The sequence below is a fragment of the Bos javanicus genome, chromosome 25, assembly GCF_032452875.1.
Source record: "Bos javanicus breed banteng chromosome 25, ARS-OSU_banteng_1.0, whole genome shotgun sequence".
Lineage (NCBI taxonomy): Eukaryota > Metazoa > Chordata > Mammalia > Artiodactyla > Bovidae > Bos > Bos javanicus.
In genome coordinates, this window is record NC_083892.1 from 23297307 (window position 1) to 23309384 (window position 12078).

The 12078-nt window shown below is 44.5% G+C and overlaps 1 protein-coding gene and 1 non-coding gene across 2 annotated transcripts in view; one reads left to right on the forward strand and one right to left on the reverse strand.

The window, feature by feature from the left end:
* The window catches only part of HS3ST4 (heparan sulfate-glucosamine 3-sulfotransferase 4), a 499499-nt gene that overhangs the window by 42225 nt on the left and 445196 nt on the right, over nt 1-12078 (forward strand). The gene's annotated exons all lie outside the window — the stretch shown is intronic.
* On the reverse strand, nt 4275-4346 carry TRNAC-ACA (transfer RNA cysteine (anticodon ACA)). Its single transcript has one exon. It is a non-coding gene; the product is annotated as a tRNA-Cys (tRNA).

The window sequence follows — 12078 nt, forward strand, 5'->3', positions numbered from 1 at the left end:
CAATTACAGCAGGGTAACAATAGTAACTATTTTACTGGATAGTTATGCTGATTTGCAGGGTAGAGCTAGTAAGACTTTCCACCAGGAAAGCCTTGGCTGCTTAGTACATAGCCATGTGAGAAATAGATTTGGGGGCCTGGATCTGATAGATAGAGTGCCTGATAAACTATGGAATGAGGTTCGTGACATTGTAAAGGAGACAGGGATCAAGACCATTCCCATGGAAAAGAAATGCAAAAAAGCAAAATGGCTGTCTGGGGAGGCCTTACAAATAGCTGTGAAAAGAAGAGAAGCGAAAAGCAAAGGAGAAAAGGAAAGATAAAAACATCCGAATGCAGAGTTCCAAAGAATAGCAAGAAGAGATAAGAAAGCCTTTTTCAGCAATTAATGCAAAGAAATAGAGGAAGACAACAGAATGGGAAAGACTAGGGATCTCTTCAAGAAAATCAGAGATACCAAAGGAACATTTCATGCAAAGATGGGCTCGATAAAGGACAGAAATGGTATGGACCTAACAGAAGCAGAAGATATTAAGAAGAGATGGCAAGAATACACAGAAGAACTGTACAAAAAGATCTTCATGACCCAGATAATCACGATGGTGTGATCACTGACCTAGAGCCAGACATCCTGGAATGTGAAGTAAAGTGGGCCTTAGAAAGCATCACTATGAACAAAGCTAGTGGAGGTGATGGAATTCCAGTCGAGCTATTCCAAATCCTGAAAGATGATGCTATGAAAGTGCTGCACTCAATATGCCAGCAAATTTAGAAAACTCAGCAGTGGCCACAGGACTGGAAAAGGTCAGTTTTCATTCCAATCCCAAAGAAAGGCAATGCCAAAGAATGCTCAAACTACCATACAATTGCACTCATCTCACACACTAGTAAAGTCGTGCTCAAAATTCTCCAAGCCAGGCTTCAGCAATATGTGAACCGTGAACTTCCTGATGTTCAAGCTGGTTTTAGAAAAGGCAGAGGAACCAGAGATCAAATTTCCAACATCTGCTGGATCATAGAAAAAGCAAGAGAGTTCCGGAAAAACATCTATTTCTGCTTTGTTGACTATGCCAAAGCCTTTGACTGTGTGGATCACAATAAACTGTGGAAAATTCTGAAAGAGATAGGAATATCAGACCACCTGATCTGCCTCTTGAGAAATTTGTATGCAGGTCAGGAAGCAACAGTTAGAACTGGACATGGAACAACAGACTGGTTCCAAATAGGAAAAGGAGTTCGTCAAGGCTGTATATTATCAACCTGTTTATTTAACTTATATGCAGAGTACATCATGAGAAACGCTGGACTGGAAGAAACACAAACTGGAGTCAAGATTGCCGGGAGAAATATCAATAACCTCAGATATGCAGATGACACCACCCTATGGCAGAAAGTGAAGAGGAACTCAAAAGCCTCTTGATGAAAGTGAAAGTGGAGAGTGAAAAAGTTGGCTTAAAGCTCAACATTCAGAAAACAAAGATCATGGCATCCGGTCCCACCACTTCATGGGAAATAGATGGGGAAACAGTGGAAATAGTGTCAGACTTTATTTTTCTGGGCTCCAAAATCACTGCAGATGGTGACTGCAGCCATGAAATTAAAAGACGCTTACTCCTTGGAAGGAAAGTTATAACCAACCTAGATAGCATATTCAAAAGCAGAGACATTACTTTGCCAACAAAGGTCCGTCTAGTCAAGGCTATGGTTTTTCCTGTGGTCATGTATGGATGTGAGAGTTGGACTGTGAAGAAGGCTGAGCGCCGAAGAATTGATGCTTTTGAACTGTGGTGTTGGAGAAGACTCTTGAGAGTCCCTTGGACTGCAAGGAGATCCAACCAGTCCATTCTGAAGGAGATCAGCCCTGGGATTTCTTTGGAAGGAATGATGCTAAAGCTGAAACTCCAGTACTTTGGCCACTTCATGCGAAGAGTTGACTCATTGGAAAAGACTCTGATGCTGGGAGGGATTGGGGGCAGGAGGAGAAGGGGACGACGGAGGATGAGATGGCTGGATGGCATCACTGACTCGATGGACATGAGTCTGAGTGAACTCCAGGAATTGGTGATGGACAGGGAGGCCTGGCGTGCTGCGATTCATGGGGTCGCAGAGTCGGACACGACTGAGCGACTGATCTGATGTAATCTGATCTGATGTAACAAGGACTTTGTTGCCAGCATCAGTAGTAGTAGTAAAGATGTTACATTCTGATACTAAACTGATACTGAGGTAAGGATTTCTGTATTTACCTTTTAGATTTATAGGTGAAAGATGCCTTCCCAATAAGACAGTCTCTGAGATCCATCCCATGTAGGGGATTTCTAGAGCCTAGACTTCCTCTTCCTCCAAGGTATGGGGAACTGGAAACAGTGGATGATATATTTTAGAGGTTATCCAGATGGATGCACACACATTTTATTATTTTAGAAGTGCCAGTACATTGGTGATGTAAGATCCTCTTTAGTGTCTTTGGCTATTGTACCTCTGAGTAATCTTGACTCCATACATCTTGAGCCTGGGCTCAAGTAACTGAGTTTGTTACATATTCTCTTTTCATCTTAGGGCATGGTACAAGGAGCTCACTGGGAGCCATCTGTCCGCCAGGAAACTCCCATGCGCAAGGCGACACTGGATGGCCCCTGTGCTTGGACTTGTTTCCTCAGGCCCGTGATCCTCAAGCCTGGTCATGTAGCAATGAGGTAGTGAGTGAGACTTTCTAAAATGACTCCGTTCTCTAGGATCCTGAAGAAGCTACATGAGAATTTATCTCCAGTCTAGGCTCTAGGACTAAAATTCCTGGTATTAGAAAAAAAAAACAATGCTGGAAGTTGGTTGGCTTGGATTGTGGCCTCTGTCCTCTCCCCATTTTTTTTTTGGTATGAATTTTTGGGAAAATTGGGGAAAAAATAACTTCCCATCAGACTCAGTTCCCCTTTCTGAAAAATGGTGGGGAAGCAGAGGAGACTAAACTGGTTAATAGGTGAGTACAAAAGTCTGGCTTGGTCCTTTGAGCTTAAAAGCACGTGGCAGTGGCATATGATGGGTGTGTGGAGGCTGCCTGGGTTCCAGGCTTAGAGGCTGCTCACTGACCGTGTGATCTTAGATTACAGAACCTTTCTGAGCCTCTGTTTCTTCCTTTTAAAAATTTGGATAGCCATAGTATCTATCTCATATTCATAGGTAAAGTTTCTATAAGGACTAAATGGGTTAAATGAAAGTGCTTGAAAGTGAAAGTCACTCAGTTGTGTCTGACTCTTTGCAACACTTGGACTATACAGTCCATGGGATTCTCCAGGCCAGAATACTGGAATGGGTAGCCTTTCCCTTCTCCAGAGGATCTTCCCAACCCAGGGATTGAACCCAGGTCTCCCGCATTGCGGGTGGATTCTTTACCAACTGAGCAATCAGGGAAGCCTTGAATGGGTTAAATGAATGTAATGTGCTTAGAATGGTACTTGGCGTCTCTAGTGTTGCTGCATAGGTGATGGATATATTATAATTGTTATTATATGAGGGTGTATTGGAGAAGGCAATGGCACCCCACTCCAGTACTCTTGCCTGGAAAATCCCATGGGCAGAGGAGCCTGGTGGGCTGCAGTCCATGGGGTCGCTAAGAGTCGGACACGACTGAGTGACTTCACTTTCACTTTTCACTTTCATGCATTGGAGAAGGAAATGGCAACCCACTCCAGTGTTCTTGCCTGGAGAATCCCAGGGACTGGGGAGCCTGGTGGGCTGCCGTCTATGGGTTTGCACAGAGTCGGACACGACTGAAGTGACTTAGCAGCAGCATGAGGGTGTATTATTATTATATGAAGGTTAAATTCGCTCCTACAAAGGATCGTGCTCTCTGTATTATAAACATTTTTAAAAACATGGCTCTCTTGGTCTGTCTTTATAGATATTTATTTACTAAAAGAAAGCACAGTCATATGATCATGAACAGCTGACCCTTAGCCTCAGTGCAGGGATCAATCACATGGGGACTGCGGAGGGGGAAGATTTCAGGCTCCATCCATCCAGTGGCACAACCCTCACTCTCGCTGGCCCTTCACTGCATGTGCACTGTGGACTCTGTGTTGCCAGAGCCTCCAAAATCACAAATATGAATTTTCATATGAAATCTCCCGGCTTTTTAGATTGTTAGTGAAGTGAAGTCGCTCAGTTGTGTCCGACTCTTTGCAACCCCATGGACTGTAGCCTACCAGGCTCTTCCATCCATGAGAATCTCCAGGCAAGAATACTGGAGTGGGTTGCCATTTCCTTCTCCAGGGGATTTTCCCAACCCAGGGATTGAACCTGGGTCTCCTGCATTGTAGGCAGACGCTTTACCATCTGAGCTACCAGGGAAGCCATTTAGAATTTAGATTGTTACCAAAGTGTAAAATTGCATGATGAGGCAAATGCACCCAGCTGTGCAGGACTCCTGGCTTTGATCTCAGATCTCAGTGGCCCACCTCCTCATTTGTGGGAGTGAGGACCCAGGGCCCCAGAGGAGTGTGGCATAAATGGGTGTGTAGACTTGGCAGGTTTAGGACCAGAAACCAGGTTCTAACTCCCACCTATATTGATTGTGTGCTTGTGTTCCAGGCACTATATGAGATGCTGGAGTACAGTGGAGCCCAAGGAGACATAGTTTCTCTTCCTTAGGGAATTTACAAGGTGGTGGAGCCACAAACAAGCCGACAATCCCAGGCCTTTCTGATTCTTCTAGGAGGCTGCAGCTAGTGTAATGAGCAGCCCTGTGTGATCTTGACAGGTGAGCTAGTGAATTCAGGTGGCCCTTCCTATGTGACACAAACATATCCCACCATAAATCTTTGTGGGGGGGGAGAGAGAGTGCTAGAAGCCAAAGGGAGCACTTGTTGGTGGGGATTTCAGGCTTTATAAGGGAATGATGAAGGGACCAGTAGCTTCATTGGCCCAGTCGAGTTTTCTTCTATTTCTTACATTATTCTCCCTGGGACACTCATGCTAGGCTATGGAAGGCTGACCTTACGAGGAGTCCTGTCTACTATGGAGTGTGCTTCGTGAATTCTGAGTCAGGCTTTGATCTAGAAAACCCTTGGCAATGTAACTGATTTCCTAGGATATTGCAGTGAATACACTTTGTGTCCTCTATGTATGTTGTTCAATGCACAGTGGGGTCCGTGCATGGAAGGGCATGGTCTCTAGTCACTTACACTCTTGTAGAAGAAGTCTCATCCTAACCTCGGGTAAGAGGCCGACACAGTCTACCTGCTTGAACATTTAAGCCACCAGCCCTCCAGGGTCTAGTAGTGAACAGGATTCCCCTGCTATCTGAAAGTAGAGCATGAAACCTTTTTGTAAACTGAAGTGGTGTGAGGCGAAGAAGCAAGTTACCTTAGGACACATTCTGCTTGTTGATGCACAAAATCAATTAAGGTAAAGCACAGGTGTTCATGGACACAGTTCAGAGCCATGGCGGTTTGAGGCTGAGATGCTGAGTGTGGTTCCCGGGGAAGGCGGTTGGTGGTGCCCCCTCACTGCAGGGGATGATTTCTGCCTCTATAATGGCTGAACTTGCAGTAAAACAAACCCTGGATGGTATTTTTGCTTTTTACCTTTTTTCATAACAGTGAAAAATCCTCTTAGAATTTCTTTCAGTTAGCATAAATAGGTAACTTTTGTTGTTTTTCAGTTGCTAAGTTGTGTCCGACTCTTTGCGATACCAGTGTATCGGTCTTTTGTAAAAGCAAGGTGACATAAAGCAAACTTTTGAAAATGCTGCTGCTGCTAAGTCGCTTCAGTCATGTCCAACTCTATGCTACCCCATCGACAGCAGCCCACCAGGCTCCTCTGTCCCTGGGCTTCTCCAGGCAAGAACACTGGAGGGGGTTGCCATTTCCTTCTCCAATGCATGAAAGTGAAAAGTGAAAGTGAAGTCACTCAGTCGTGTCCAACTCCTAGGGACCCCATGGACTGCAGCCCACCAGGCTCCTCCATCCATGGGATTTTCCAGGCAAGAGTACTAGAGTGGGTTGCCATTGCCTTCTGAAAATGAGGGATGCCTATATGTTTGTAAGTCAGGGCTCCGTATTTTGCAAGTGACATCATCCTTCCCCAAGAAAGGAATTGATTTGTTTAACTAAGTGAAAAATCTAGCATCCTGCAGTGGTTTCAGGCACAGCTGCATCCAGGGATTCAAAACCATCCAGGCTCTGTCTGTCTCTACTTCCTTGCTCTGCTCTGTGCTGGCTTCGTTCTGAGACAGGCCTCCTTCATGGGGTGGCTGCCAATAGTTCCAGGCTTACTTTCAGATGGCCCGCCCACAGTGGAAGAGAGGGAATGTGGCTTTCTCAAGAAGATTCAGCAGAGGTTCCAAAGGTGGTTCTCATTGGCTCTGATGGGTAACATACCCATCCCTGAACCAATCACTGTAAACCTGATGGCATAGACCAGGTGTCCTGCCATCCCTGGAGCTGGGCTGGAGGCATCCTGCCCCGAACAACACAGACCAAGAGGAAGCAGGGCTGTTCCCCAAACGAAAGTTGGGGTACTAATTACTAGAGATTGCAGAATAAAACCTAGGCAGAGAGGCTTTAATGGGTCAAAGTCTTTGCCTAAAATCTTTATGTAACAGTTGAATTTTTTTTTTATTATTAATCATTAAGTTCCATTCCAGTTTGCAATGATTCTTAGGAAACATTCTCCGTCTGTCTGAGTGCAGGTTGTATCCCTTCCTGCCTCAGAGTGGCCTCTGAGATACCACCGTCCTGTGGTGTCTGAGCAGCTGCTGCTGCTGCTAAGTCGCTTCAGTCGTGTCCAACTCTGTGCAACCCCATAGACAGCAGACCACCAGGTTCTGCCGTCCGTGGGATTCTCCAGGCAAGAACACTGGAGTGGGTTGCCATTTCCTTCTCCAATGCATGAAAGTGAAAAGTGAAAGTGAAGTCGCTCAGTCGTGTCCGACTCTTAGCGACCCCATGGACTGCAGCCTACCAGGCTCCTCCATCCATAAGATTTTACAGGCAAGAGTACTGGAGTGGGAAAGGATATTTTCCAAAGCTGTATTCAGGTTTTCCAGAGAGACAGAACCAATAGTATTCGATCTCTCCCTCTCTCTAACTACGCCTGTTTGTTGTTGTTCAGTCACTAAGTCGTGTTCGACTCTGCGACCCCGTGGAATGCAACATGCCAGGCAACTGTGTCCTCCACTATCTCCTGGAGATTGCTCAAACTCATGTCCATTGAGTAGGTGTTGCTATCTAAACATCTCATCGTCTTCCACCCTCTTCTCCTTTTGCCTTCGATCTTTCCCAGCATCAGAGTCTTTTCCAATGAGTCAGCTCTTCGCATCAGGTGGCCACAGTATTGGAATTTCAGCTTCAGCATTAGTCCTTCCAATGAATATTCAGGGCTGATTTCCTTTAGAATCTTCTGATCGGTAGTCAGACATATTATCCATTGCACCACTGCCCCCCTGCTGATTTCCTTTAGGATGGACTGATTTGATCTCCTTGCTGTCCAAGGGATTCTCAAGAGTCTTCTCCAGCACCACACTTCAAAAGCATCAATTCTTCGGTGCTCAGCCTTCTTTTTAAAGAAGACTGAATGCATGCCTCTACCTATATCTATCTGTGTCTGGAGTTGGGCTGGAGTAATCTCTATCTGTACCTATATCTGTGTCTCTACGTCACTTAGAGGAAGTTGTTAATTTATTATAGGAATTGGTTCATGTGATTACAGAGGTCAAGAAGTCTCATGATGTGCCACCTCCAAGTCAGAGAACCAGGAAAGCTGGTGGTGCGTAATTCATTCCGAGTCTGAAGGCCCAAGAAGCAGGAGTGTCAGTGTCTGAGAGCAGGAGAAGGTGGGCATCCCAGCTCAAGCCTAGAGCAGATTTGCCCTCCATCTTTTTTTCTTTAAAGCGGAGTTGTTGGTTTTTCTTTTTTTTTAATTATTTGTTTTTGGCTGCACTGGGTCTTTTTCCGTTGCGACGAGCAGGGGCTCCTCTCTACTTGTGGTACATGGGCTTCTCGTTGTGTGGCTTCTCTTGTTCTGGAGCACAGGCTCCAGGTGCCTGGCTTCGGTGGTTGTGGTTCCTGGGCTTTAGAGTGCAGGCTCAGTAATTGTGACACTTAGGCTTAGTCGCTCCACGGCATGTGGAATCCTCCCAGACCAGGGATTGAACCCATATCCCCTGCACTGGCAGGCGAACTCCCAACCACTGGACCACCAGGGAAGTCCATTTCCTCCATCTTTTTGTTCTTTTCAGGCTCTCAAAAGAATAGATGATACCCTCCCACCCTGGTGAGAGTGGCTTCTCTTGGCTCAGTTCTAGTGATTCAAATACTTGTCTTTTTTGGAAACACACTCAGACACATCCAGAAATCATGTTGTACTGGCTATCTGGGCATCCCTTCGCCCAATCGAGTTGATGCTTAACATGAACCATCACAAAGGCGGAGTGAGAAGCCTGGTTGGAGTGACGATCCAAAATGATGTTAGAACCTGTCTTTGAAGATGTGATCACTCTTGGTCATCTTGTCCTCGCAGAGTGACCTTGGCCCCTTAAATATTGGACGTGGTTCATTTGAAGTGAGAAAAGAAAGCAGGCCACAGGAAGTTGCTTATTAGTGTCTGAAGCAAAATTCATTGTGTGGATTTAGGACAGTTGCTGTGAGATCACGTGTTGTATAGCATATATAAAATTCCTGGCACCCACTGGATGTTCAATAAAGGTTCTCAGATTTCCTTGAATCTATCCTGTCCCCTGTTACCTTTAGGATCACTAGGAATAGAGCATTGCAAATTAAACTGTCACAGTAGTACTTTTACATTTAGAATTTAAAAATTTTTGTATTTATTGGAAAGAGCATTCTTATGCTTGAACATTTATCATCCGTCAGTCTCCTGCGTTCATACATCAGTAAAAAAACAAATGAACTAAATTGGCCCGTGGACTCCTTAACATTTCCTATTCAAAGTGTGACCCGTCTAAGCCACCCTCAGTTTGCAGTGTCTTTCTCTTGCATGTTCCTTGCGGTATAGTTCTTAATTCACCCAGGCGGTTGCCCTGGCAGCATTTCTTAAAGAGCACTCCATCCTTGTCCCCAGAACTTTTTTTGCAGGCTGCTGTTGGTTTTGACGCACAGGCTCGGGAAGTGACAATATGTGATGATAACTGTGACACACATTTTAATTTCAGATAGGTTAAAATGTGAATTAAAAATACACATTTTAGGATTAATGAACTGTGGTAGTTTGCCCAGCTTCCTCTGCTCCTCCCAGCTTTGCTAATTGCAGCACTGGGGCAGCAAAATGTCATCTAATTGCCCATAGAATCATGTCCCCTTTTCTGATGTGGTTCAGAAAGCGTGTGGGTAACTTCTGCATTCCGCTCATCCTCTTTCTCCTACATGAAATCTCCCCAGCTGACAGCAAGCAAACTCAGTCTGCCGCAGCTAAGCATCTATGGCCATAAAGTCAACTCTCGCCTCTTTCCCCATCGCTCATTATGTGCCAGGCACACCAGCCTTCTCCCTGTTCATTACACAGCCCAGGCTTCTTTCTAACTGGGGGCCCTGGCCTTTGTTCTCTCCTGTATCAGTGGTTCTCAACAAGGGGTGTGATGGCCCTTCCTTTGGGGAAAGGAGTGGGGACATTTTTTGCTACCCCAGTGACTACACCGGGGACCCTATAGAGATTGAGTGGGTGGTATACAGTAAAGTGAGTCGGCTGTATGTTTACATAGATTCCCCTCTGTTCTGGATTTCCTGTAGTTTAGGTCACTGCAGAGCATTGAGTAGAGTTCCCAGCCCTACACAGTCGGTTCTCATTAGTTAACTCTTGTATACAACATTGTAAAGCAACTACGCTACAATAAAAAAAAGTTACAATGAGTTCTCAGGGGGCCCAGGTGCTTTTACTGTTATTATTTTTTAAGAATTTCTTGTGCAGCAAGGATCTACTGTAAAGCACAGGAAACAGGGAATTCTACTCAGTATTTTATAATAATTTATTAGAGAATCTGAAAAAGAATATATATATGCATAGATTCAGATATATATACACATATGTATGTATATACACTTGATATGTGTATGTATACACATATGTATGTGTTTGTATGTGTGTGTGTATATATATACACACACATGAATCACTTTCTGTACACCTGAAACTAACACACATTGTAAATCAGCTTGTCAATATGTATTTGTGTGTGTGTGCGTGCGCACGCTCAGTTGTGTCTGACTCTTTGTGACCCTGTGGACTATAGCCCTCCAGGCGCCTCTGAACATGGAATTTTCCAAGCAAGAATACTGGAATGGGTTGCCATTTCCTTCTCCAGAGGATCTTCCTGACCCAGGGATCGAACCCGCATTTCTTTTGTCTCCTGCATTGGCAGATGGATTCTTTATCACTGCACCCACTGGGGAAGCAAAAAAAAATTTAATATAACTAAAAAAAAAAAAAAAGATATTGGGTGGGGTCAGGGTGCTAAGTGTCCTGCAGTGGTCAGGACAGACCCACACAAGGAAAACGATCCCACGCAAATGCCAATAGCACTCCCTTCGAGGAAGCCTGACGTCAGCGGCGTTTGCCCTTGACTTTTCTTGGCTCTCTCTCCCTTGTCACTCAGTCGCAGTATGGATAGTATCTTCCAGAAGTGCTGAGAGCACAGCCTACCTGCCTGCCTTGGCGGTAGCCCTGCTCCTTCCAGCCCGGGTCACTTTCTGTCATACCGCTTGGTTTATTCCCACTGCAGTAATTGTCAAAGCTTGAGATTATCTTTTTTGTTTACCTGATTATTGTTATTTTCCTTGTAGTATAGTTGACTTACAAAATTATATTAGTCTCAACTGTACAGTATAGGGACTGAAGATTTTGTAGATTATGCTCCATATAATGTTGACTATATTCCCTGTGCTGTCCATTACATCCTTGTAAATTATTTTATACCTCGTGGTTTGTCCTTCGTGATCCCCTTCATCTGTGATGCCCCTCCCCCGTACCCTTCTCCCCTCTGTAGTCACTAGTTTGTTCTCAGTATTTGTGGGTCTGTTTCTCTTTTGTTACATTTTGTTTTTATTTTTAGATTCCATATGTAATTGAAAACGTACAGTGTTTATCTTTCTCTGACATTTCCCTAAGCACAGTATCCTCCATGTCCATTTATGTTGCTGCAAATGGTAAAAATTCATCCCTCTTTTTATGGCTGAGTGTATGCACACACACACACACACACACACACACACACACACACATATACCACATCATCTTTATTCACTCATCTGTTGATGGACATGACACTCAGGTTGCTTCCATGGCGGTTCTTCAAAAAATTAAAAACAGAACTACTGTGTGATCCAGCAATTTAACAAATATCACTCTTAGGTATTTAGCCAGAGAAAATGAAAACACTGATAGGAAAAGATCGGCGTTATTACTTAATTAATTTTGGTTGGTGTCCTTCCACTAGCATATGCATTGAGAGCAAGGCTCTCACCTGTTTTGTTGATTGCTGTGTCCTCAGCGTCCAGAACAGAACCTCATTCTTACGTGTTTATTGAATAAGTGAACAAATGAACAAAGTCTCAGAATTGTCTGCTAATTACCTCAAGCTTCCAATTAGATAGGGAGCTGCTTTTAACTTGCCCACTTTCCCTGTCTCCTTTTTGGTGAATGACACAGTTAAAAAAAGAAAAGAAGCGACTCAAAAGCCTCGCCAATAGTTAGTTGGCTGTCGTAGTGACCTGCCATTCCTGTTTCTGTTTTCTAAGGAACAGTGTCGTTGCTCATCACTGTCAAAGTGAATTGGATGGGTGATGTCTTAAGCTGATTGCTTCCTGAAAAGTGCTTTATGGCCCACGACTCCCTGGATGTCTCTATTTGGGATGGCAGGACGTGGGGAGGATTATGATGTTGGTCATTGAAAGATGTCTTTTCCACTTAAGCGTTCTTTGAGATTTCCAGTGTGAGTTCACAGACCTTTTGATTACAGGGGAGCAAAGATGCATTGGCCTCTTTCTGTGGTTGAGGTGACTAAAGTATCAGCACCTCTTCCTTCAGAAAGGAAGAGAGGAGACTCAGGAGAGACTGTTTAACTAGTGCT